Source organism: Trachemys scripta, chromosome 23 (assembly GCF_013100865.1).
Source record: "Trachemys scripta elegans isolate TJP31775 chromosome 23, CAS_Tse_1.0, whole genome shotgun sequence".
Taxonomy (NCBI): domain Eukaryota; kingdom Metazoa; phylum Chordata; order Testudines; family Emydidae; genus Trachemys; species Trachemys scripta.
The window spans coordinates 4,200,023-4,225,408 of NC_048320.1; the positions used below are offsets into that span (position 1 = coordinate 4,200,023).

Below are 25,386 nucleotides of genomic sequence, written 5' to 3' on the forward strand. Positions count from 1 at the left end.
AGGAGGCCAGGCTCAGTCCCTGAAGAGATGCAGGGTCCTCCTAGGACCGATCACCCTTGGGTAAAAAGTACCCTGGCAGCCATCTCTTCCGCCTCTAAGGCCGTGCCTGCCCCGGTTAGTGACCTCGAGTGTGATGGACGCCATCCTGCCAAGGAGCACAGGAGTAGATCTCCTCCTCGGGTGCCTGCTACGTCACCTCTTTCTGTGTCACTTGAGAAGGGCAGCTCGAGGCCAATCCCTGGTCCCTCTGGCGCCCAGGGAGCAGGAGTCCTGAGTCCTTGGTTCTGCTGCTGGCTCATCCCTTGGTGCCCAGAGAGGATTTCACTTGGTGGTGGCCTCTCAGCACCACTGCTTGCGGCACAGTCATTGCTGCTGGTGCTGCTGCGGGTGCTTCCGGCACCAGCGTTTGCCGCACCGACGCATCACCCCCGGAGCTCTCGCCTTCGTTGCACCAGGTGCTGTCTCCTCAGTGCCTCTGCTACCCGCACCTGTGGCTCGGACGTCCCATTTCCTGTGGTCAGCATCCATCGCACGGGTCCTTCTGCACCGCTGCTGACAGTGCAATAGAGGAGATTTTAAAGGCCCCAGTAAGAAAAGACTCATCTAGCAGTTACTGGCCTAGTGGGTTGGGGGATATATCGAGTCTACTGCTTCCCCCACCCACTAGATGTGGTATAGTACTACACCAAAGAGAGATGTATTAGGATATTGATGGACTGTGATTAACACTACACTAGGGACTGTTATATTCAGCCTGAGGCGCAGAAAGGGCCACGGCTTTGGCTGCAGAGTCTGCCAAAGCCTTTCCACGGCTAACTTCATCATGAGGGGTCTGGTGAGCTGTGCCTTTAACAACAGCGATCGCTTTGGGCAATACAAGGGCATCCAGAAGAGCAGATACATACAGACTATTCTTAATAGGAGAGCCAGTGGATGTAAGGAAACCTCTATACTTCCAACGCAAACCATAATCATGTCCCACTCCAAAAACATAACGAGAGTCTGTATAAATTGTAACTGCTTGATTCTGAGCTAGAATGCAAGTTCGAGTTAAAGGCACAAGTTTGGCCACTTGAGGGGAAAACACAGATGGAAGAAAAGCACTTTCAATAACAGCATAGGCAGCGCACACAGCATAACCAGCAACCAATTTACCACTAGAATCTCGCAAGCACGAACCATCCACAAAATAAATGAGATCAGGATTTTGCAAAGGCACATCTAACAAATCATTTCTCGGACGGGTGAGGACAGACATCACAGACACACAGTCATGTGGTTCTCCGTCTTCTGGCCCAGGTAACAAAGAGGCAGGATTTAGAACGGGGCAGCGAGGCAAAGTAATATGAGACGAAGACAACAAGACAAGCTCATATTTTGTAAGACGAGAAGTGGATAAATGCTGTGTCCTAAATTTTAACAAGAGTGCAGCCACCGCGTGAGGGACAGCAACAATCAAAGGAGATCCTAAGACTATAGATTCGGATACTTGTACAGCAAGGGCTGCTGCATGCACAGCACGAAGGCAAGGGGGAAATCCAGCTGCCACAGCGTCTAGGACAGTACTGTAATAAGCAACGGGACGGTGTTTATCTCCATGCTTTTGCATTAATACAGCCAAAGCAAACCCATTACGCTCGTGACAGAAAAGAGTGAAGGGTTTAGCATAATCAGGAAGTCCCAGGGCCGGTGCACTAAACAGGCTTTGCTTGATAGCAACAAAAGCTCGTTCAGCCTCTGGAGACGGAGGAAGAGGCTCAGGGGTACCTGACTTAGTCAGATCCTGTAAGGGTTTAATCACTGTTGCATAACCTAAAATCCACTGTCTGCAGTACCCAGTCATGCCAAGAAAAGTACGCTTTTGAGAAATAGTACCAGGCCTAGGCATATTTAGAATAGCTGAAATACGAGAATCTGATAAATGACGAGTGCCAGGGGAAATATGACCAAGGTAATGAACCCTGGGCTGACACAGCTGGAGTTTTTCCTAGGATGCCTTGTGACCTTTGGCAGCTAAAGCAGTCAAAAGAATTAAAGTATCAGCCTTACAAGATTCAAAAGAAAGGGATGCCAGCAAGCACTGATTTACCTGGAAAAACCACATCGTCCAGATCCTTCTTTAAGATCTGGGAAAACAGGGATGGGGACTCAGTATACCCTTGGGGTAACTGGGTCCAGGTGTACTGGCATCCTTTATAGGTGAAGGCAAACAAATACTGACTGTCAAGTGAATGGGGATAGAAAAGAAAGTTGAACAAAGGTCCACAACAGTAAAGTGAGTGGCTGAAAGGGGAATACAAGAAAGAATCATAGCTGGCTTTGGAACCACAGGGAAAGAGGGCAAAACAACAGCATTAACCACGCGGAGATCTTGAACAAAGCAATAGGTGTTCTTTCCTGGCTTCTTTACAGGAAAGATAGGAGTATTACAAGAACTAGTAGTGGGAACAATAATACCCTGCTGTAATAAAGACTCCATTACTGGGGCTATTCCTTCCTCTGCTTCAGGACGCAGAGGGTATAGGAGTTGCCAGTAATTTAGCTGGCTCCACTATGTGAAGTGTCACCAACACTAAATTAGTATTCTCCTCAGGAACTTGTAAGAATACGCCATTGGGTGTGCAATAGATAGTACAGCCTAATTTACACAGAAGATCCCTTCCCAGCAGATTCACAGGAGAGGAGGGGCTGAGCAAAAACGTGTGCTCATTAGCGAGGGGCCTCAGTGAAACCGCAAGGGGTTTTGTGACAGGATGCGAAACAGGTTGATTTGAAATGCCAACGGCATTAACAGACAAAGTTGACAAAGGAACAGAGGGAAACTCTGAGGACCTTAAAGCAGATCTAATAGCTCCAGTATCCACAAGACAAGCAACAGATTGTCCTGCAATTTCACAATTTACATATGGGCCTTCTTGGTTAATAGGAATGAAAGGATTCATGATGCAGTTACGTTCCCCCAGGCTTTCTTAGTAAGAGGTATTCTGTGGGGAAAAAGCAGGCACTTCAAGATTTGGGAAAGGAGGTGGAAGGTTCTGAGATAGTCTGTTTGGGCACTCATTTCTCCAGTGTCCCTCCTGGCCACAAAAGTGGCATGCAGTGTTCCCTGTTGGGGCAGGATATGAGGGACCTTTCCCTCTTCCTCGCCTGCGACCTCGTCCTCCCCTCATTCCCCACGGCCCTTGTTTTGATAAGTTTGTAACTGCAAGGCCAAAAGTTTTGTTTCAGTACTCTCTTTCTTCTGCTCTATGCAAGCTGCACAATGATTGGCAACTGTCACCAATTCAGAAAGGGGTTTAGTTTGCCAGCCAATACAGATAGTTCTAAACTGCTGCTGAACCTTTGGTAAGAGTCCCTGAACAAAAGCAGCCCCTACTGCCTCTCTGGCATTTTCAGCTGGCTGAGTGATTCCCGAATGTTGTTCAAAGACCTTAGTCAGTCTGTCTAGATAATCAGCAGGGGACTCTCCTTTGTTCTGCTTACAGTTGGTAATCTTTGTCCAATCCGTCTTCTTAGGGCAAACCTCCATAATGGAGTTTAAGAGACGGTCCCTAGCCTCTCTCAACTCACGCTCAATTGCAGGGTCAGCACCGGGCCAATCAGTCTGTCTGGTAAGCTGTTGTTGAACTTCGGCTGGCATAACTACCCGCAAGAGTTGATTAATATCTGCCCAAGATGGATTATAACACTGAATCACTGTCCGGAGCTCTTCTCTAAATTTTTCTGGCTCCTCCCTAACATTAGGAAATTCCTTTACCAAGTTTCTAAGATCTCCTGGTGTCCAAGGGACATGCACTGTAACTAACTGTCCTGCAGCCCTGGGCAATTCTCTTAACGGAGCCTGGAATGTTTGTGCCTGGAATCTAGTAAAATAACGGGCACCTTCCTCAGAAGGACCAGGTCGGGCGAGCTACTGGAAGGATCAGAATCATCCCTTTGTAAGAGGAGGGTTCTCTCACAGGAGAAGAAAGACCAATTTGAGCAGTTGATACACGCTGCAGTGAAACTGACGCTACCGGGTGAAACTCATTAGCAGGCACATCCTACAGAGGGGGAGGAGGGGGAGGCACAGTCTGCGGCCATGGAATGTTGCTGAAAAAATCCACAATGTCCTCAGCGGCTTCCTCCTCACTCTCAGCCTTAACTAATTGGGGATAAAGAGGAGCAGAAGGAATTGCTCGAGGGGGAAGACAGCCGGATGCCTTACATTTAAGTTTTAAATCCTGTACTTGGGTTTTTCATTTTTCCTGGGAGTCCTTTAGACTCCGCACCCGAGACGCATGGAGTCTCTTTGTTGCTTCCTCCCACCAATAGACAAATTGCTCCCACTGCGTATCAGAGGCTTTGGGTGCTGTAAGGGTTCCTCTGAGGTATGTACGTTTATCTAAATCGAAGATACCTTCTAGTGGGCATTGTTTAGATGGATTTGCACGCGTGTAAAGATTCCAACTGTCTAAATATCTGCAGGTTTTAGGACTATAATGTACATACATGTAATGAGCTGGGGTACCCTTAGGGGGTGAGAGGGAATGCTTAGACTGTCCCCCATCCATTTTCCAATCACACACACAGGGAGAATGACCTGTCCACGCTAGCGGCTCATAAACTAAGGGTCTTGCCCTCCAGGGTACTCACATGTGAGAGGCTAACGAGGATGGCCACGACCCTCCTACACCTCCCTTTAGCAAAGAGCGTTGGCTAGTCTCAGAGAGACGGCGCCGCTTACTCTCGTTGCATCCAGTGAGATGATCAGACTGTCAGTGGCTCACACAGAGAGGAAAGGGGAGGGAAGATGGGTTCACACACTCCTAGACCCAGGTAGCCTCCTCGCCGGACAATGCCAGGCCGAGTCAGCCACCGTGGGTCGGATCTTCTACAGATCCTCTAGGTGGAGTTACCAGGCTAGCTTTAGAATATTTCTGGTCACGAGCTTTCGCTTCGCAGAATACTCTGGGCGTCTTCCGGTAACTCTCATTCACACTGGTGTACACACACACACACACACCAAGGCCTCTATTTCTAAATACCACGATGCATCTGTACCTTATGTCCAGACTCAATACACTATGAGGCGGTAACAACACCTCTTGAGGCGGTATCAACCCCTCAGCACCGGTGCATACCTAATGCATTCCCCTTATGCATTAACCTTATTGGGGGCGGCAATTTACCCCTAGAATCTCGCAAGCACGAACCATCCACAAAATAAATGAGATCAGGATTTTGCAAAGGCACATCTAACAAATCATCTCTCGGACGGGTGAGGACAGACATCACAGACACACAGTCATGTGGTTCTCCGTCTTCTGGCCCAGGGAACAAGGTGTGTGTGTGTGTGTAACAGTTTCCCAGCACCGCTCTGCATCTGATCTTGCTGCACAGTCAATAAGTTCAGATGGCATAAGCCCAACAGGGACAGACGGCCCCACGGACAGTCCTCCTCCGACACCCCAATAGAGATTTCAAAAGGTCTCCTACCTCTATTGTGGTGCCATGGGGTTCGAAGTGGAACAATCCGTAGCAGCTGCCGGTGTCTCCACGGGCGTTCCATCCTGGACGAGCCCCAAATTGTTGGAGAAAAACAGAGTTCTCACTCTTTTGGTTGGGTGCAGCAAAGTCAGATACTTTATTATCTCAAGCAATTGCATAGAGGGAGAGAGTACACTAGGACACAGGGTTTCCCCCTCCTAGACAGGTCTCCCTACAGGTAAACAATTACAGCAAGCATTTATACCTTTATTACAGACAATAATAAGCAACAGCTGCATTTTGTTTATACATAGGTCATCCTGATATCTTATTTTTCTCAGTTATTTAGACTCTAGTCTACATTCCATCTTATCTACACAAGGTTGCAACAACTTCTCACACAGTTCTTTCCCACTCGCCTCACACAATCCTCGCTTCTACAAATCACGCGTTATTAGGGTGGGTTCCAGTTAGCCTGACTCTTGCTAACAGACTGTCATGCATTGAAATCCCCTTCAAATCCCTGTCAGTTTTTTTCTACTTCCACACAGTAGACTCGATATATCCTGTTTGTAGTAAGACTTTTGACATCCTCAAAAGCAAACTAGGGAAACGTGGTCTACGACGGGGTCTCAACCTTTTCCTTTCTGATCCCCCCCACCCCAACATGCTGTAAAAACTCCACGGCCCACCTGTGCCACAGCAACCGGTTTTCTGCATATAAAAGCCAGGGCCGGCGTGAAGGGGTAGCAAGCAGGGCAGTTTCCCCATGTGGTGGGGCTGCAGCTCTGTGCCCTGGGCCCCAGCATGTCCAACACTGTCCCCACTTGCTGGACCCCCTGAAACCTGCTCACAGTCCCTCAGGAGGCCCTGGCCCCCTGGTGGAAAATCACTGGTCTAAATGAAATTACTGTAAAGTTGGTGCACAACTGGTTGAAAACCCCATACTCAAGGGGTTGTTGTCAGTAGTTTGCTGTCACTCTGGGAAGATGTGTCTAGTAGGGTCCCACAGGGGTCAGTCCAGGGTCCGGTACCACTCAGTATTGTCATTAAAGACTTGGACAATGGACTGGAGAGTGTGCTTCTAAAATGTGTGGATGACACCACGCAGAGAGGGGTTCCTTGCACTTTGCAGGACAGGATTAGAATTCATAACGACTTTGACAAATTAGAAAATTGATCTGAAATCAGCAAGATGAAATTAATTAAATCCTAGTGTGAAGAACTACACTTAGGAAGGAGAAATCAAATGAACAACTACAAAATGAGGAGCACCTGGCCAGGTGATAGTGCTGCTGGAAAGGATCTGGGAGAAATAGCCCCCAGTCCTCTGAGCGTCGCCTGTAGTGTCCGGCCCCTTCTCCTCTGGGCACTCACAGAATTACCAGGCCTGCTGCTCCCAAAAGACCAGTGCACAACAGCTTATTAGTTATATCTTAGATCCCAGCTCCCAAGGGAGGCATGCAGGGTGCAGGCACAACCAATGGACACTGGTGGCTAATGCATTCAGATCTCCAGTGCATGGGGCATACGCAGAAGTGAAGCACATATAGACACCACATCTCGAAGAACTCTAGTTACTAACAGGTAAGTACCTTCCCATTGTGTGATGTGCTGTGCACACGCCTAAATTTACCCAAGGCAGATTATTGTATTGCATTCTCGACAGGTGCCAAGCCTAGAAAAGGTGCGTGACACTTTGTTGAAGGACTATCATGGAGAAGATCTCAAGATGGCAATCTAGCGCCATCAGTTTTGATTTTCTCTCAACTACTGGCCCACCCCCACAGAACAATGTTTTTTCTACACAAGGGCCTGCAGGTGGGGTGAGCACGTCTGGGGGGAGGGGGAAGGAGTTTTCCAGCTGAGCACATGGCAGAAGGATCCAGAGAGGCTCTACTTAAGAAGGGGCGCTGCTCTGTGCGGCCGTGCCGACCATCACCACATGCCAGAAGGACTGGCTGGAGACAGACAAGGCGGGAGGGATTCTGCCCAGCCTGAACTGTTGACAAACTCCAGAGTCAGAGGCAGGGTGAGATCAGACTAGAGAAGGGTGCTCATCAGGACATTTGTTCTTTGGCAAAGATCTGTAACTCTTGAGCCGTCTAAGTGACTGTGGTTTAGAAATTCCTTTGTTAATCCCGGGTTCCTTGCTTGCCTACCACATTGTCCCTAAAGCCCAGCATGGCCACAGCCCAGATGGGACTCAGAGGGAATGTGTGTAAGCAAAGCAAGGAGGCTGGGAGATCTGAGGCCCTGGTTTCAGTGCCTGGGGGTGGCTGGATTGTAGAGTCCCACATCCCAAGGGAGGGCTCAGTCAAGGGGTCAGACAACCTGTTACCCCTCAGTGCTCACCCCAGAACCCCCAGCTATTCCAGTCCTGCCCCAACTTCTTCCCGGATCTGCTAATGCCCCTCAGTCCTCACTACAACACCCCATCCCAGCCCTGGGCTTTCCCAGTGCATCTCACGGCTGGATTGCATTGTCCCTTTCTGCTCCCAGCCAGCTCTTTAGCCCCTAGTGGGCAACATTCTCCCAGGAGTCTGCTCCCCTGAGTTGTGCGTCTCCCCCTTTCTCTCCCTGCTCAGATGCTCCTGAAGGCGGCAGGTGGCTCTGTGCTGAAGAATGAGAAGCTGCAGCTCTTTGTTAGCTATGGGGATAAGAATAAGAACCAGACCTTCCTGACCGATGAGTCTGGCAGAGCCTCCTTCGAGCTGGACACCTCCGGCTGGACCGGGTGGGTCACTCTGAGGGTAAGTGATGGGCCTCCGAGCCCCAGTGGGGCCCCTGCACTCCAGTCTCTGTTACTGTGTCTGTGATTGTTGATGTTTATTACAGTGGTGCCTAAGGAGCAGCCAGGATTGGGGCCCCATGGTGCTGGGTGCTGCACACACTCAGTGTAGCAAACGGCCCTGCTCAAAGCACCTGCAGGCTGAATAGCCAGGACAGACGGGGGGCGGGGGGGGAGGTGCAGAACCCACCAACAGAGCCATCAATGGGGTGATGCAAACGGCATCTTAGTGCCACCACTTGTCTTCTCATTAATATTTGGGGTGGGGGTTAGTTAGTTAGGAAGGTCGCCCCCTTCGGGCAGCTCAGCCCATGGGCTGCCCCATTGCCGCTGTTGGGCTGCCCCATTCGAACCATGGTTTCCATGTCACTCTTACGGACGCAGGGCGAGGGGACATGGGGGTGAGCTCAGCTGGCAGCATCGGAGCCTGGCCTGCCCCGGCTGCATTCCTGTCCTGTGCTGGGTGCTCTGCTCCCCGGTGAGCCCCATCACTCTCTCTATCCCCCAGGGGCACTTCAAGCAGGTGAACAACAGTGCTGAGTATGACAGAGTCTCTCCCCGTTATCACCTGACGCCCTTCTACTCCAAGAGCCAGAGTTTCCTGAAGATCCGCTCGCTGGGAGGGGTGCTGCCCTGCGACCAGGCCCAGCAGCTCCAGGTGGATTACATCATTGCTAAGGAGGCCCTGGGGAATGGGTCCAGGAGCCTGGATTTCATCTTCCTGGTGAGCCCATCCTGGGAGACTAAAGTGTGTGTGTATGTGTGTGTGTGCACATGCACGAGCATGAGGTGCGCTATCAGCGCTGTGACCTCACGACAGAGCATCGAACGGTTCCTTTGAATTACAAGGGCGGGGCTAGATCAGGACGGGGCTTTTTCCCTTCCCCCACAAGGGGCTCTGGTTCCAATCTGGCCCCAGAGAGGGGGCTGGCTGGCCTGGGCGGGCTGGGGAATGGGATACCTGCCTGAATCTTCTTCCTTGCACCCCCACCTCTGCTGGCTCAGTACGTGGAGAGAAGAGGCCTCACCCTGCCCTGACTCCAGCCTGCATGGCCACCCCCACGTCAGGGCATTTGTCAGCCCCCTGTACAGCAGCAACTTGTAACCCAGTGTGCCTGGGGCAGCCCTCATTGGAAATGCCAAGGTCAGGGCAGGCTGCAAAAAGAAGAGCAGATTCTCCCAAAACTGGTAGTTCACACTGAAGTTGGACTCACCAACCAGTTGCAAACTGCTCCTGATTCCTCACACTGGTTATCAAGAAGCTAAAAAAGAAATCACACAACCCCCTTTACTGCATTCCAGTTCTCTGGCTTCCAATCAGCACCTAGGTCCAGTACAGTAAGAAGTCATTTAAAACCTCTGCTCACTATACAAAATGTTCTTCTGAGCCCAAAGGGTCAGCCACATCACCAGGCCAATATTAGTTTGGATCTTTCCCAAAATACCACGCTGCCAACCAGTCCTTTAGTGTCTGAAACTAAAGGTTTATTATAAGGAAAAAAGAACAAGAAGAGAGTTGTTAAATGGTAAAACAATCACATACAAAAAGAGACTTCAAAGTCCATATATCAGGTTCTGAGCAGTATTGGTGAGTTTGCTGGGTTAAAAGTCCCTCTGGAACAAATCCACAGCTTGGATGGGTCATTCAGTCCTTTGTTCCGAGCTTCATTTGTAGAAAATTTACTCCAAAGGTAAGAAGCAGGAATGGAGACAAAATGGAGAAGATGCAGCTGCCTTTTATATTCCTTTTGCCATGTGGCTGGTACTTCCTTTGTCCCAAACACAAGCTGCACAGCACATGGCATGGAAAAGTCTTAGAGTTCTCTGTCCACCAGCCTGCCCCTACGTGCCTTGCTGACTCCTAAGGTGTAACCCCTAGTTCCTTTCAATGGGCTCACTGTCGGGCTGATGACCCGTGATGGGCCATCAAACAGGCTCGGCAGCGCTGATGCCAATCTGTCTGGGGGTGTCACCCAGAACCACAGCCTGAGTTTTGAAATACAGATGTACCACACAGACCTAGAACACAATACAAAGGTGATACAAACATAAACAAGATCCTCATACTTGGCAAGTCATACCATTTCCACAGACACCTTCCATGGTATATCTGGTCAGATTCCCTGCAATTTTCTAATGTTGGTATCAACAATACCATAAAGTGTCTCCCAGACTCCACACAGCGTCACACAGCTCAGTGACCCCCGTCTCCTCCTCCGCAGGTCATGGCCAAGGGAGCCATCGCCAGGATCCTCCACAAGGGGCTGGACCTCAGGGAGGGGGCTGGTAAGTGGCGGGGGAGGGGTCTGTGCAGATAGGGGGCAGCCAGGGGACAACTGGGGATTGAGCCCCCTGAGCAGGGACTGGGTTGGGGGAGGGGGCTCTGCTGGCTGGGCCTGAATGGATGTTTCCCACCGTCCCTAGGGCTGAATGGCTCCTTCTCCGTGGAGCTGCCCGTCGGCACTGACCTGGCGCCTGCTGCCAAGGTGCTGGGTTACACGGTGCTGCCCGATGGCGAGATGGCTGCCGACAGCGCCCGGCTGCACGTGCCCAAGTGCTTCCCGAACAAGGTGAGCCTGGGGCTCTGGGGTGGGGGAATCGCTCCCTGCCCCATAACAGGAGCCCTGAGCAGGGGCAACGCTGAGTGTCCCCAGCCCCTCCCTTCCCCGTCCTTACAGCAGCGCCAGGGTCGTTGCGTTAGTGCCAGCTCTGGTGAATTGATCACTAGCCATTTCGCCCCCGCCTGCAGGAGTTCCCACGGTGACGGGAAGAACTCCGGCCCCCGCACAATGTAGGAGCAGGTGCCTGCCCTCCCCCCCTCCCATTCCGCTCTCCCTGGCCACAGCAAGTACCTGCTCCCCCAAACCCTTCCTCCCTCCCCCGGCCGATCCTGCTTCCCCCGCGGACTCAGTCTCTCAGTCCGGGCCCAGCAGGTACCTGCTGCCTGCCTGTCCCACCCCTCGCCTCCCTGTACCCAGCTCCCCAGAGCTCCTGCTTCTGTCCCTCCCATCCCACTGGCCAGGACCCGTCCCCTCCCCGGCCCACTCTGGGCTCCCCGGCAGGTACCTGCTGCCCTGAGCCCTCCCCACTCCCCAGTCTCTGCAGCCACTTGCTCCTCCAACCCCCCAGAACTTCTGCCACCTCAACCCTACCCTCTTCCCATCCTCCAACCTGCACCAGCACCAGCCCCTGCTCACCCTGGGAGATTCCTGGGGCAGGAGGCAGGGATATGATGGTCTGATCCCCCTTCCCCTCTGGAGGCTTGTGGGTTGGCAGCTGGCCAGTCGACTGGGGCATAAATGTCATGAAAAAAAGGGCCCCTCTCCTCCTCTGGGCTGGCAGCTGGCTCCCACCCTTAGCCAGCTGAGCAGTTGAGACTCCCGCACATGAAGGCTGGGGCTCCCCTCTCTGGGTAGCCGGCAGGGGGACGTCCCTGTCATTGAGAAAAATCTTTCCCCAGGGACCAGCCGTCAGCCCCCTCTCCACTGCGCATAGGGGTCAGTTGGAGTGAAGGCCCCTCCCCTCTGGGACTAGGGAGGTAGAGATACAGAATTCCTCCTCCACCTCTCCCCTCCATCTTGTGGGGTCTGGCTGAGTCCTTCTGCCTCCCCCCCCACACACTTCATCCCACTGTTGTGGGGGTAAGTGTGGCTCTTCTGCCCCCCTCCCCAGCCCGGGGAGGCAGTGCACTGTTACCTATAGGCATTTCAATGCCCCCCTCGGCAATAGTGGCTGCCCCTCCGGCAACTGGCATCTGCTTGGTATTGGGAGGGGCAGGGGCACGGGGAGCGGAGAAGCCAGAGGACAGACTGGAGCCCAAGGCTTCGTCCTTTTCAGGAATCTCAGGACTTTTAGAGGGTCTGACTCATGAGTTTTATCTGGTGGGGCTGGCAATCCTGTCATATCCCTACCCACCTGCACCTCCTATCCCCTCCCCCAAAGTGTCTATGAATAACTGCAGCTCCCTGAGCCGTCCCACAGGGGCGCTGAATGAGCCTGGGCTGCCTCAACCCCCCACCCCCAGCACCGACTCCCAAAGCCCCAGCCCTTCAGCCATCGGGGCCTAGGGCCAGAGTGACACTCGGTGCCTGTCCCCGCCCCTGCCCGGGCCTGTCTCCTCCTGCCCCTGGGGGTCTCTCTCCCCCTCCCCTGTGACGCGCTGTGCCTCGCCAGGTGAAGCTGGCCTTCTCGCAGGACCGGGCCCTGCCGGGCTCAGAGCTCCAGCTGCGGGTGCAGGCTGCCCCCGGGTCCCTGTGCGCCATCCGCGCCGTGGATCAGAGCGTGCTGCTCATGAAGCCCAAGGCCGAGCTCAGTGTCGACACGGTGAGTCCAGAGCCGGTCGCCCGGCCCTCCTGCGACAAGTCCTTCCCCCTCGCAGGGAGGGGCGATGCACGACCACTGGGGGACACCCCTCGAGGCCACCTCTCCCTATCTGAGGCCTGTTCCCATGGCACTTGTCACCTCCTAACTCTGGAGGGTCCCCACCTGCCTTGTCTGTTCTCCCATCAGCCCTTGCAGTGCCGCCCTCCTGGCACCCCCTCATCCCGGCTCCGGCTGGGAACAGGGAGCTCGGAGCTGAGATAATGGCCGGGGTAACCGGAGCTCGCTCTCCAGGGCAGAGCTGGTCCCCAGGGGCGGGGACAGGAGAATTTCCTGCCCCCATGTACAGCAGGGGACAGCTGGCCAGGTGCATTGTGGGAGTTATCCCTGCCTGGGTGGATATGGAATCATACTCAGCCCGTCGCTGGCGCCTGCCGTCCAGGGGCTCACGGGCTCTGCACACGGCGAGTGGAGCCTCCCAAACCCCGTGGGGCAGCAGGAGACAGGACTCGATGGGCCAGGGGCTGAGTCATGTGTCGCTGTGAGCCATGGTCCCAGGGCCAGCCCCCGACGTGGCCCCTCTGTGATCTGGACAGAGTTGGGGAGGGGCACTAAGATCCATTCACTGCCCCACGGAGAGAAGGGGCACCTGCCCTCCCCCCCCCCCCAGGTTCTTCCAGGGCATTGGGAGTCGCGCGTTCCTCTCCTAGGGCTGGGGGCGGAGGTACAAGGACAGACGCCCACGTGGGGGATGGGGATGGGTGCTGGGCAGGGTGGGGGGAGGTTTCCAGGCTAGAGATGAGGCTGGGGCAAGAGCGGAGGTTTGTGGGGTGATGTGTTAGTGGGAGGAGGGGCAGGAGCAGGCTCTGGGGTAGCTCGTGTCTTGGTTTCATGGCTGATGTTGTCTGTGTTTGTCTTTAGGTCTATAACCTGCTCCCCAATTTTCCCCAAGGAAACTATCCCGTTGCAGTGCGAGATCTTGAGCCATGTGATCCTCCGCACAGTGAGACTCCAGTTCCTCACTGCCGCGCCTTAGGTGACCAGTGGAGGTGTCGCAGAGGGATTAGCATCTGGACTCCCCACCTGCCTAATGCCTACAGCCTGTTTAAGGTAGGGTTGGGCCTGGCCAGGCCTCACACTCCTCTGTAGCCTGCAAAGACTAAACTGGCTCCGATGTGCCCAGAGCTGCTGGCATCCAGGGGCGAATCCCACCAAACGGTTCGGCCTGTTCCAATGAATCCCCAGGGATGCTCCTAGCAAACTCAGGCCTGGGATACACCTCCCCAGCCACCTTCAGACACGGCCCAGGCCCTGGGACAGAGAATCGTCCAGCAAGTGACCTGTGCCCCACGCTGCAGAGGAAGGTGAAACCCCCCCAGGGTCTGTGCCAATCTGCCCCAGAGGAAAATTCCTTCTCTACCCCAAATATGGCGATCAGCTAAACCCTGAGCATGTGGGCAAGACTCACCAGCCAGACACCCAGGAAAGAATTCTCTGTAGTAACTCAGATCCCACCCCATCTAACATCCCATCACAGGCCATTGGGCATATTTACCGCTAATAGTCAAAGATCAATTAATTGCCAAAATTAGGCTATCCCATCATACCATCCCCTCCATAAACTTCTCAAGCTTAGTCTTGAAGCCAGATATGTGTTTTGACCCCTCTACTCCCCTTGGAAGGCTATTCCAGAACTTCACTCCTCTAATGTTCTTGTAACTTTGTCAGACTGAAACGGTTGGGGCTTAAATTTCCCCAGCCAGGATTCGGCCTCAGGCTGAACTTTCTGAGGCGTTTCAGCTAACACAGTGTTGTCAGATGCTACCGGTGTGGTGCTCTGCTTTCTCCTATGTTGATATCACTCGGCTGTGTGCATGTGTTCCCTCTGTGTGCTGCCCCAGGTCCGCGCAGATAGCTGACCCAGCAGACCCGAAGAGAACCCCCAATAAGCACAGAGTCTAGTAAGATGCAAAGTCACGTCGACCAGGTTTATTGCGATCTTGGACACAATTGCAGTTCTCCGTAGATTGCTTAGTCTACCGGGCATACCACGAGAAAGTGCCTCTTGGCAATGGACCCGGCTCAGTCAGTGGCGAGACTTTCCACTGCCCCCTCAGCCGGACAAAGACACCACCCCAAGGGATACATTCTTATACACAGGTACAAACAAGTTACACATCACTCCTGACGTACTGAGGTGCAACTCCTCTACATAGTAAGGTGCCGCCTCTCACCTTGTACATGTTGGTTTGAACAAAACAACTCTATTCATCATATTATTCTTTTGGCCCTGTCATTGGGATAGGTCAGCTTGTTCCTTGTTATCTGTGTGGAATGTGCAAGTATTGGAGCGTTCTGATATCTAGTGTTCTGTACCTTTTAGGTATGTATCTTTTTGCAGCATCAGCCCTTTCCTTGCCCGCTTCTGTGAGCAGGGCCTGCCTCTGGCTCACAGCTTAACTTTGCTTTATGTTAGCAAAGTCTTGACCATTACTTTAGTTCAGGCCTCATACTGGGCCTCTGATAAGGGTTTAGGTTTCAGGGCCTCATCTTACTACACACAGCTCAGCAGTTGCTCAGAAGGGGAGGTGGGGAAAATACTCGGTTTTCCCATGATAAAATGAAGCTGTTTAATTGAGAAGCTCCCTGCCTCAGAACAGAGACTTGACCCTTGGCCAGGAGGTCGCCCTGGGGTCAGGGAGGTGCCCTATGCCTTTCCCATGACTTGCAGTTCCATTTGGCTGAATGGGAAGCCCCTGGGAATGGCAGGACCCACGTGCCCAGCAGAGACTTGGTATTTGGCAGCATTATTCTGCGAGGAATCCCTCTGCACCGCGCCTGCTCCATTCCCTCCTACGTGCCGACCGACCTGCGCGCGCCTTCGCCACAGAGCGACTGAGCCTGCTCCAGCCCAGGCCATGGGGGCAGAGCAGGATTTTCCTGAAATGGCTCCTCCCAGCCAGCAGGACCTGCGGTGGCACTGGGTGTGGGAACGGAGCTCCCGGAGATGGTGCCTCTGGTGCTCCCAGTGCTCCCCTGCCGGTCCCAGGCAGCCTGGAGGAGGAAGAAGCCACCTGAGTGAAATGTGGAGGTGGGGGGGAAGGGGATGGGTGCAGAAGAGGCAAGGAGCGGGTGGGAGATGGGTGTGGAGGGGGTAAGGAAGGGGTGGGGAGATGGGTGCGGAGGAGGTGGGGGTGATGGTATCTTTCCCCACCAGAGGGAGGGATGGGCGACGTCCTCCCAAAACTCTCAGGGGCTGGGAGTCAGGAGACTGGGGCTCTGTCCCAGCTCGGGGCTGCTCTGAGTGATGGCAGCCTCCCCAGGGCCTGGGATCCCAGTCAGACGGCCATAGTGGAATGGGCCGGGACCCGCCCTCCCCCTGCCAGCACCCGTACAGTGAGCGTGCTGCCCATGGCACCCAGCACCGCACGCACCGCGGCATCTAGGGGCTGCCCAGTGGCCAAGTCACTCCCCAGAACTGTCCCCCAGGTGGGCGGGGGCGTTGGGTTCTGGGCACCAGGGGACCAGACAGATGCTGCCGCGGGGGGAGCTCAGGGAGCGCGGCTGGCCCCATGGGCGGGTGCTGCACATTGCAGGGGGCAGCAGCTCTGCTTGAGCAGAGGTTGAGTGTCGCTGGCTGTTTAAAGAGGAGTGTCTGAGTGCTCTGACATCCACAGCCTGGCCTGAGATGTGCTGTGCCTCATGGCAGTGCAGGGAGGGGCTAGTGGGCCACATGGGAGGTCATTTGAGTGGGGGAGCCGAAGACACAGCCCCCCTCACAAAATGGGTTTACACGACTGCCCGGTTCTCATCATGCTGTTTGCCCTGATGGGGAGGGGGGGGTGACCTGAACGAAGGCCCCAGAGAGTGGGAGGCGCGTGTGCAGCCAGGCTGGGGCTCCGTGGAGCCAGCGGGTTTGCAGGCAGTCTGGTGTCACAGTGACCGAGGGGCGCCAGGGGACGTGCTGTGGCCCGTGGATCGCCGGCGTACCCACGAGCTGTGAGTTCAGGCCCCACCCAGGGCAGTTTTCCGAGGCTGCGAGTTGCGCCTGTTGCCTCCGCTCTGCAGCGGCTCCATTTGGCAGTTTTGCCAGAGACCAAAATCTGGGGTTGAGGGCGACGTTTTCAAGGGCTGTAAGAGCCACGTGCAGATGCTGCTGTTCTTGCAGAGGGTTGCCAAGGAAATGAGCATCGAGCAGAGGGAAGGGCAAAGCCTCCAGCACCCGATTAGGAGAATCCAAGCAGGCTGCTCAGGGCTGGACGGCAGCAGACTGGACCCTTCGAGGTTCACATGCCCCTCTCGTCCTGTCGCAGGCACAGCTCTGTGTGATGGGATCCCCGGGTACACCCTGGAACTGGGATACTGCTGTGCCCCCTTCACTCTCCAGCCTGGGCCGTCTCTCACAGTGCTTTGCTAGTAACAAGCAGCAAACCCCTCCAGGCGCTGTGATCACCAAGCTAGATTGCATGAATGCTCCCACTCATGAATCACACAGAGAAAGGCACCAGCCAATCTTCCAAGCCCCCCGCCTTGCACCCCGGAACTGTACCGTCTGTCCATTTATTCTTTTACGTAGAAACTGTCCAGTTTGGCCAATGTACATGGCAGAGGGACTTGTTGGCACATGATGGCATATATATATCGATTTAAGTGATTATAAGTGGTAGGCACAAAAGGTTAGAGATAGCTACTAAAGAAAATAAAAGGTAAGTGCACAATCTAAATCTTAAACCTTATTACACTTGGCAGTATTTGGATCAAGCAGTTTTCAAACCCCAGTAGAGGTTACAGTTCTTAAAACAGGCTTCCCCTTTTAAGCCTGGGACCAGTCTCCTCAGTTGAAGTCTTTGTCCTCCCAGTGTTCTTGTTGCTTCCAGCGTAGGTGCGGGAGGAGAAAGGCCAAAGTATGATGCCACAGTCCCCTATTTTAGCAGCTCCTGATGCTTTTTCCTCTGTCTTCCTTCTCACCCAGGATGCGGCTTTGAAAATTCTCACCAACGCCAACACCAAGGAGCCCTGTGTATATAAACGCTTTATAACACGTCGTGCTGTCCTAACCTCGGCTGTCGGGCAGGGCCCCGCATTGTCCTCACCAGGTCAGTGGACTGGGCACTTCCATCTCTCTTGATCAGCAATTCCAAATGCCCTCTCTGCCCTCTGAGCGGAGACGGCCCTGTGGGCTCATAGATCGGGCCTGGAACCTGGATTCTGATCCTGGGTGGGGATTCTCCATTGTTCTCAATGGGGCCAGGGTGGGAGGGTTCTCCAGTGTTCTCAGTGGGAGCTGGGCATACGTGATCATCTGACCCTTCCAATTCAGCTCTGCTCCTCCCCCTTCATCTGGAGGCTCTTTGAGGCAGGGCCTGGAGCTGCCTGTGGAGGGACGGTACCTGACCTCCTGCGGGCACCACCCCAATACACATGCTAATCACACAGTGCCAAGTAGTGGTGACCGCGGCATCGCCCGGTTCCTTGCCTGTCTCTCAGTGTCTCAAGCCCAGATACACTCGCTTCACACGGAGACCGATGGCTTTTCTAGCTCCAACCCCATGTGCTGCCCTGGGATCTGAGAGTCAAGCTTGTTGTTATGGAGGCGATCACATGGGGTCCTGCAATGCCCACTCGTGCTCGGTGGTTGCGGTAGAAATGCACTGAGCCTCCCTAAGTCTCCATGTCCCAGCTGCTCAGTGTGGCTAATGATTTGACCTGCCTGGCTACCGGCTCTTTGTGAAGGGCTCTGGGAGTTTATTCAGACCATTTCTTCAGTTTGTCTAGCTCATTTTGAATTTTAATCCTATCCTCCAAAGCACTTGCAACCCCTCCCACCTTGGTATTGTCCAGAAACTTTATAAGTGTACTCTCTATGCCATTATCTAAATCATTGACAAAGATATTGAACAGAACAGAACCCAGAACCGATCCCTGCGGGACCCCACTCGTTATGCCCTTCTAGCATGACTGTGAACCACTGATAACTACTCTCTGGGAACGGTTTTCCAACCAGTTATGCACCCACCTTATAGTAGCTCCATCTAGCTTGCATTTCCCTAGTTTGTTTATGAGAAGGTCATGTGAGACAGCTTTACGAAAGTCAAGATATAACACATCTCCTTCTTCCCTCCTATCCACAAGGCTTGTTACCCTGTCAAAGAAAGCTATCAGGTAGGTTTGACATGTTTGTTCTTGACAGATCCATGCTGACTGTTACTTATCACCTTATTATCTTCTAGGTGTTTGCAAATTGATTGCCTAATTATTTGTCCCATTATCTCTCCGGGTACAGAAGTTAAGCTGACTGGTCTGTAACTCCCTGGGTTGTCCTTATTTCCCTTTTTATAGATGGGCAAATATCATGCCATTTTCCAGTCTTCTGGAATCTCTCCTGTCTCCCATGACTTTTCAAAGATAATCGCTAATGGCTCAGATATCTCCTCAGTCAGCTCCTTGACTATTCTGGGATGCATTTCATCAGGCCCTGGTGACTTGAAGACATCTAACTTGTCTAAGTAATTTTTAACTTGCTCTTCCCCTATTTTAGCCTCTTCTGATCCTACCTCATTTTCACTGGTGTTCACTATGTTAGACGTCCAATCACCACCAACCTTCTTGGTGAAAACCGGAACAAAGACGTCATTAAGCACCTCTGCCATTTCCACATTTTCTGTTATTGTTTTTCCCCCTACTAGTGTGTGCTGCATCTAGGGCACCCACAGCCTGACCCCGGTCCAGCCCCAGTCCTGCCACTGGCTGCTCCCAGTTCAGGTCACATCTGGGCAGGGGTCAGTGCCACATCCAATCCCCGAAAAGTGCCCAAATATGGAGACTTTACAGGTGCAAACACACATCAATCATCGCCTGGATTTGCCCCAATACAGTGTGGGGTTCCCTCAACCCCCTTTGCATCTTTTCTAGTCATGACCCCTGAGAACATGGAGGCAAGTGTAGATAGTGCAGCAGCGACCCCAGTGAGCAATGCCCGGCCCGTGCCGGAACCCAGCGCCCAGGCGGAGCCAGCACCACGTGCGTACTTCCCAGAGACATGGCTGTGGGACCTGGTGCCTGTAGGGTGAGTGAGGAACTGTCACAGACCGTCCCTGCGGAGAGTCCTCCAGGCCAGACCCTCGAAAGCAGCATCTCCCAGAGGCGGTGCACTGGCTGGGGGAGGGCTTGCTGCCTGCATGGGGCTGGTTCCTGCGCCCTGTTGCCAGCGGAGAGGAACCCAGCACAGCAACAGGGAATAACAAGCCCCCAAGGTCATGGGATTCGTCTCTTTACAGATGTAATGAACCCGCAGAGCGGGGGAGAAGGCTGGGAACCCGGGCAGCACCGAGACCCTGCGACTCGCCAGCAGAGCGGGGTTCGCGCCAGCCCCTCCCTGCATCCCGTCGCGGTCGGCAGGGGGTTTATCATCCTGGCCCCATTGCCCTTCGTGGTGTTTTCATTCCCATGCGGTGCCGGGAGCTCTGACACTGAGAACATGGGAGCGGTTTGAACCCCCGGGAGGGGGCCATGGAGGGTGGCACATGGGGTAGAAGTGGGAGGGGCCGAGCAGGAGGAATTGAGGCTGACACCCAGGAATAGCCCCCTGACAGGGAGACGTGTCTGGCTGTGGAAGGGGGGATCCCCATCCCGTGGGACATTGAGCCCAGCCCGGAGAGCCCCGGAGCAAGGAAGGATCCTGCGCTAGCTGGCGTGGGCGGAGGAGGGGACGAGAGGGGGGCACTGACAGCTCTTCCCTCTCTGCTCTCTGGGATTGGCCTGTTTCTGTGCCACCGGCCCAGGGCCCCAACCCAGCGTAGGGTCGGGCAGGGACGTCTCCGGTGGCCGTGCTTCTGGGTGCTTCCCACGGGGCGGCCGCGTGTCTGACGCTCTGTTTGTGTCCGTCCCGGCCCAGCGAGGGGGGTTCCAAGGACGTCCCAGTCTCGGTGCCCGACACCCTCACGGAGTCGAAAGCTGGGATGTTCTGCACAGCCGAGGTGGGCTTTGGCCTCTCGCCCACAGCCAGCTTCACGGCCTTCAAACCCTTCTTTGTGGAGCTGGCCTTGCCGTACTCTGTGATCCGGGGAGAGGCCTTTGCCCTAAAGGCCACCGTCTTCAACTATCTGCGGCAGTGCATCAAGGTGAGCGCCGCCCGGGGCTGAGCTGCTGGAGCTGCTGGGGCCAGTGACCTGGGGCTGGGGAGCTGGGCAGCGGCGCAGGCCGGCAAGTGGCACCGGCAGTCACTGGCTGTGACCCTGTGACCACTGGGGTCAGCACATCGCGGTGAGGGGGCCTGAGCCCCAGATGGGTCACGTCTCAGCCTGAAGCTACGTGTGTGAGCGCGTCCCCCACAGCCTTAAGGGGGCTCGCGTGTTGGGCCCCACAGGTGCGAGTGACGCTGGCGGAGTCTGCGCAGTTCCAGGTGCAGGCGGGCGAGGACGGCGCCTATACCAGCTGCCTCTGTGCAGACGAAGGGAAAACCTTCCAGTGGGAGGTGACGGCGAGCAGCCTGGGTAAGGGGCGCTGGGGGCTCTGTGCCGGAGGGGAGGGGCAGGGAAGGGGTGGGGGGCTCTGCATAGTGGGGGGGGTAAAGAAGGGGTGCTGGAGCCTTTGCACTAGGGAAGCAGGTAGGGGTCTTTGAAGGCTCTGCAAGGGGGGACAGACGGGTAAAGGGCATTGGAGGCTCTGTGCTGGGAGTGAGGAGGAGGGCGCAGAACAGAGTCACTGAGGGCTTGGTGCCGAGGGGAAGGGGAGGGGATGGGAAGAACTGTGGGGTGTGGAAGAGAGGAAACCCCAGCAGAAAAACCCTTTACGGCCTACTCACCATTTCCCCCAGTCACCACTTCCCTCCGTCCTTCCCTTCCCCTCTAGCCTTCTCTCTCTTTTCTCCCGCTGTCAAGGCTGAATCTCCACTCTGGCACTCCGAGTGCAGAAGTGGGGCCCATAAGGATTCTAAATATTAATACTGGTCACTCCAGGCTTCTATTAAACTCCAAGGTTACAGCTTTTCGCTGACCTTGGCTTGGTAAATGCTGCCACCACCCAAATGCAAAAAGACCCCTTGGACCCAGGAAGGAGCACTTGGGAATTCCTCCCTGTGGGGTACCCTCAAGCCCTTTCACACACACCCCTCCGGGGAAGAGGTGAGAAAGCAAACAAAGGAAATTAGCTGTGGCTACCAGCTAATCAAACAACATACACAAACCTCTTAGGACACCAAAAATCCAATCCTGTTCATTAAAAAGGTAAATTTTATTAAAAACAAAGAGGAAGAAATACATCTGGAACTTCGGCTTTTGCTGGATTTTAAAAGAGAAATTCCAAAAATTAAGCATCCAAAATAGCTTTCTTGGGGGTTCAACTCAAAGGTTACAAGCAAACAAAAGCATCTGGGGTTAGCACAGAGGAGTCCACAAGCCCTTTTCTTTACCTGGGGGACTTTTTTAACCCTTACAGGTAAAGCAACCAGAGAACAGCTACCAAGAGGGATTTTACAGCTAACTGGCTGGCTGGGTGTCCATCAAAGGGAGCCACACACTTTATTTATCACACGCCCCCCAAATCACTGCCGGTGCCGGCCAGCCTGGTTTAGGATGGGATTTCTTCCTGGAGGTTTAGGAAACAGAGTTAATAAGATACATGCACCTCTAATGTCACTAATATGAAGAACCAAACAGTACTTTTTACATTTCAAGGACTACAATGACTTAGAATGCAGGGACATTTTTACCTGGCTGATTTTGGGAAACCTTCCCAGGAGAGTGCATCAGCCACTTTGTTAGAGGCTCCTGAAATGTGTTGTATTTTAAAATTAAAGTCTTGAAGAGCTAAAGTCCACTGAAGAAATATTTTGTTAGTTTCTGTGACTGAGTGAAGCCACTTCAGTGCAGCATGGTCCGTCTGCAGGTGGAACTGCCATCCCCGAATCATAGAATATTAGGGTTGGAAGAGACCTCAGGAGGTCAGCTAGTCCAACCCCCTGCTCAAAGCAGGACCAACACCAACTAAATCATCCCAGCCAGGGCTTTGTCAAGCTGGGCCTTAAAAACCTCTAAGGATGGAGATTCCACCACCTTCCTAGGTAACCCATTCCAGTGCTTCACCACCCTCCTAGTGAAATAGTGTTTCCTAATATCCAACCTAAACCTCCCCCACTGCAACTTGAGACCATTGCATCTTGTTCTGTCATCTGCCATCATGAGAACAGCCGAGCTCCATCCTCTTTGGAACCCCCCTTCAGATAGTTGAAGGTTGCTATCGAATCCCCCCATACACGCCAAATGTATGGGCGTAGGTTCTCCAGAGCATACACAATGGCGTAACATTCTTTTTCTGAGACTGACCAGTGACTTTCCCACTCAGAAAGTTTTTTGCTGTAGTGTGGTACAAATCATCGGTAATACCTGGCCAAGCCCAAGAAGGATTGGACCTGCTTCTTTGACTTAGGGGCAGGCCAATTTTGGATAGCATTTACCTTAGCCTGTAGGAGTTGATAGTACCTTGACCAACCTGGTGTTCAAGGTATGTTACCCTGTTTAGGCCTATTGGACACTTTTTGGCCTTTACGGTTAATCCTGCCTCCCTTATGCGCTGGAAGACAGCCTGAGGGTGTTCCAGGTGTTCTGCCCATGAATCTGAGAATATAGCCACATCGTTAAGGTAGGCAACTACAAATTCCCCAAATCCAGCCAGCAAGTTATCTACCAAATTCTGGAAGGTGGCGGGTGCATTTCACAGTCCGAAAGGGAGCACATTAAATTCATACAGCCCTACGCGGGTGATGAAGGCTGACCTTTCCTTGGCTGGGTCATCTAGCGGCACTTGCCAGTACCCCTTACTTAAGTCTAAGGTGGAGATGAACTGGGAACATCCCAGTTTCTCCAACAGCTCATCTGTGCGTGGCATTGGATAGTTTTCTGGGCGAGTTATAGCATTTAGCTTACGGTAGTCTACACAAAAGCAGATTTCTCCATCTGGTTTGGGAACCAGAACCACTGGAGATGCCCATGCACTCTCAGACGGGCGGATTACACCCCTCTGTAACATGTCCTTGAGCTCCCTTTCTATTGTGGTTTTGGCTTAAGGAGCCATCCAGTAGGGGGAGGGATAGCTCAGTGGTTTGAGCATTGGCCTGCTAAACCCAGGGTTGTGAGTTCAATCCTTGAGGGGGCCATTTAGGGATCTGGGGCAAAAATAATCTCTCAGGGATGGTACTTGGTCCTGCTATGAAGGCAGGGGACTGGACTCGATGACCTTTCAAGGTCCCTACCAGTTCTAGATTTCTATTATTCTAATTGGGCGAGCATCACCTGTGTCAATGGTGTGGTACACCTGTTCTGTCTGTCCTGGAGTGGCTGAAAACATTGGCGTGAAGCTGGTGCACAGCTCCTGGATTTGCTGTCGCTGCTTATCCCCAAGGGTCATGGAGAGGCTCACCTCTTCTATGCCACCATTGCTTTTCCCTTTATAGTAGACTCCTTCAGGCCACTCAGCGTCATCTCTCTCCTGGGCTGTAAACTGGAGAACTTTGATTTCTCTGGAATAAAAGGGCTTTAGAGAATTACCATGGTATACTTTAGGTTTTAGGGTAGGGTCTGGGAACACTAGGAGGTAATTAACAGCTCCCAGGCGCTCTCAGACCATAAATAGCCCCTCCCACAGTGCTTCCATCTTATTGGCCTGGAGCGCTTTCAGGACCATGACTTGGTCACCTACTCTGAAGGAACGCTCTCTGGCATGTTTATCATACCAGGCCTTTTGCTCTTGTTGAGCATCTTGTAGGTTTTCTCGAGCAAGAGCTAGAGAGTCCTTGAGAGTGATTTGCAGGTTGGTTACAAAGTCCAAAATGTTAGTTCCTGGAGAAGATGTAACCCCCCCCCATTCCTGCTTCACCACCTGTAACGGCCCCATAACTTCGTGGCCATAAATGAGTTCAAAGGGTGAAAGTCCCAAACTGGGAGGTGGTACAGCCCTGCAAGCAAAGAGTAACTGCTGCAACACATTGGAGTGCTCATTCACGAATTTACGTATCATGGCCCCCAAAGTCCATGAAACTTCTCCACTAGGCCATTCGTTTGATGGTGGTAAGGGGTGGCAACCAAGTGGTTCACCCCATGAGCTTCCCAAAGAGGTTTCATGGTCCCTGCCAGGAAGTCAATTCCTGAATCTGTAAGGATGTCAGAGTGCCAACCTACTCTGGCAACGATGTCTGCCAATGCCTGGCTCACGCTTTTAGCCCTAGTGTTGCTTAGAGCTACTGCTTCCGGCCATCGGGTGACAAAATCCATGAAAGTCAGTATGTACAGCTTTCCTCTGGGTGTCTTCTTAGGGAAAGGACCCAGAATATCCACACTACATGCTGAAATGGAAACTCAATTATGGGGAGGGCTGGAGAGGGGCCTTGACCTGGACTTGGGGCTTTCCCATCTCTGGCACACCTCACAAGACCAGACATAGGTAGAAACGTCCTTGCCCATCCCCTCCCAGTGGAATGACTTCCTCAAATGGTCCTTGGTCCTGTTCACCCCAGCATGGCCACTAGGGTGATCGTGGGCTAAGCTCAAGAGCTTTTCCCTATACTTAGTTGGAACTACCAACTGTCTCTGAAGATGTCAGTCCTCCTTGTGCCCACCAGAAAGGGTCTCCTTCTATAACAAACCTGGACCTGTTAGAAGAGCTGAGAGGCGGTGGGTCACTCCGTGCTGCCGTCCCAGCTCCCTTGAGTCTCTCATCTGCTTCCCGCTCTGCCTGGAACTGCTCCCTTGAGGCTGGAGACATTAGTTCCTCACTGGGTGGTGGACCTGGGCTTGTTCCCACTGGAAGCGATG

General features: G+C 53.4%; 2 protein-coding genes across 11 annotated transcripts in view; one reads left to right on the top strand and one right to left on the bottom strand.

Annotated features, from left to right (window-relative positions):
- The window catches only part of LOC117869139 (alpha-2-macroglobulin-like protein 1), a 777,004-nt gene that overhangs the window by 324,606 nt on the left and 427,012 nt on the right, over positions 1 to 25,386 (bottom strand). The gene's annotated exons all lie outside the window — the stretch shown is intronic.
- LOC117869140 (alpha-2-macroglobulin-like protein 1) overlaps positions 1 to 25,386 on the top strand; it is a 582,774-nt gene that overhangs the window by 166,513 nt on the left and 390,875 nt on the right. Inside the window, exons 1-2 of one of the 4 annotated variants that reach the window (XM_034755682.1) lie at positions 20,565 to 20,700; positions 20,946 to 21,072. The exons of the other annotated variants lie outside the window; for them this stretch is intronic. The gene's annotated coding sequence lies outside the window, so the exon portion shown is untranslated. Of the gene's footprint in view, positions 1 to 20,564; positions 20,701 to 20,945; positions 21,073 to 25,386 lie in introns of those variants that run through there. 4 annotated transcript variants of the gene reach the window in all.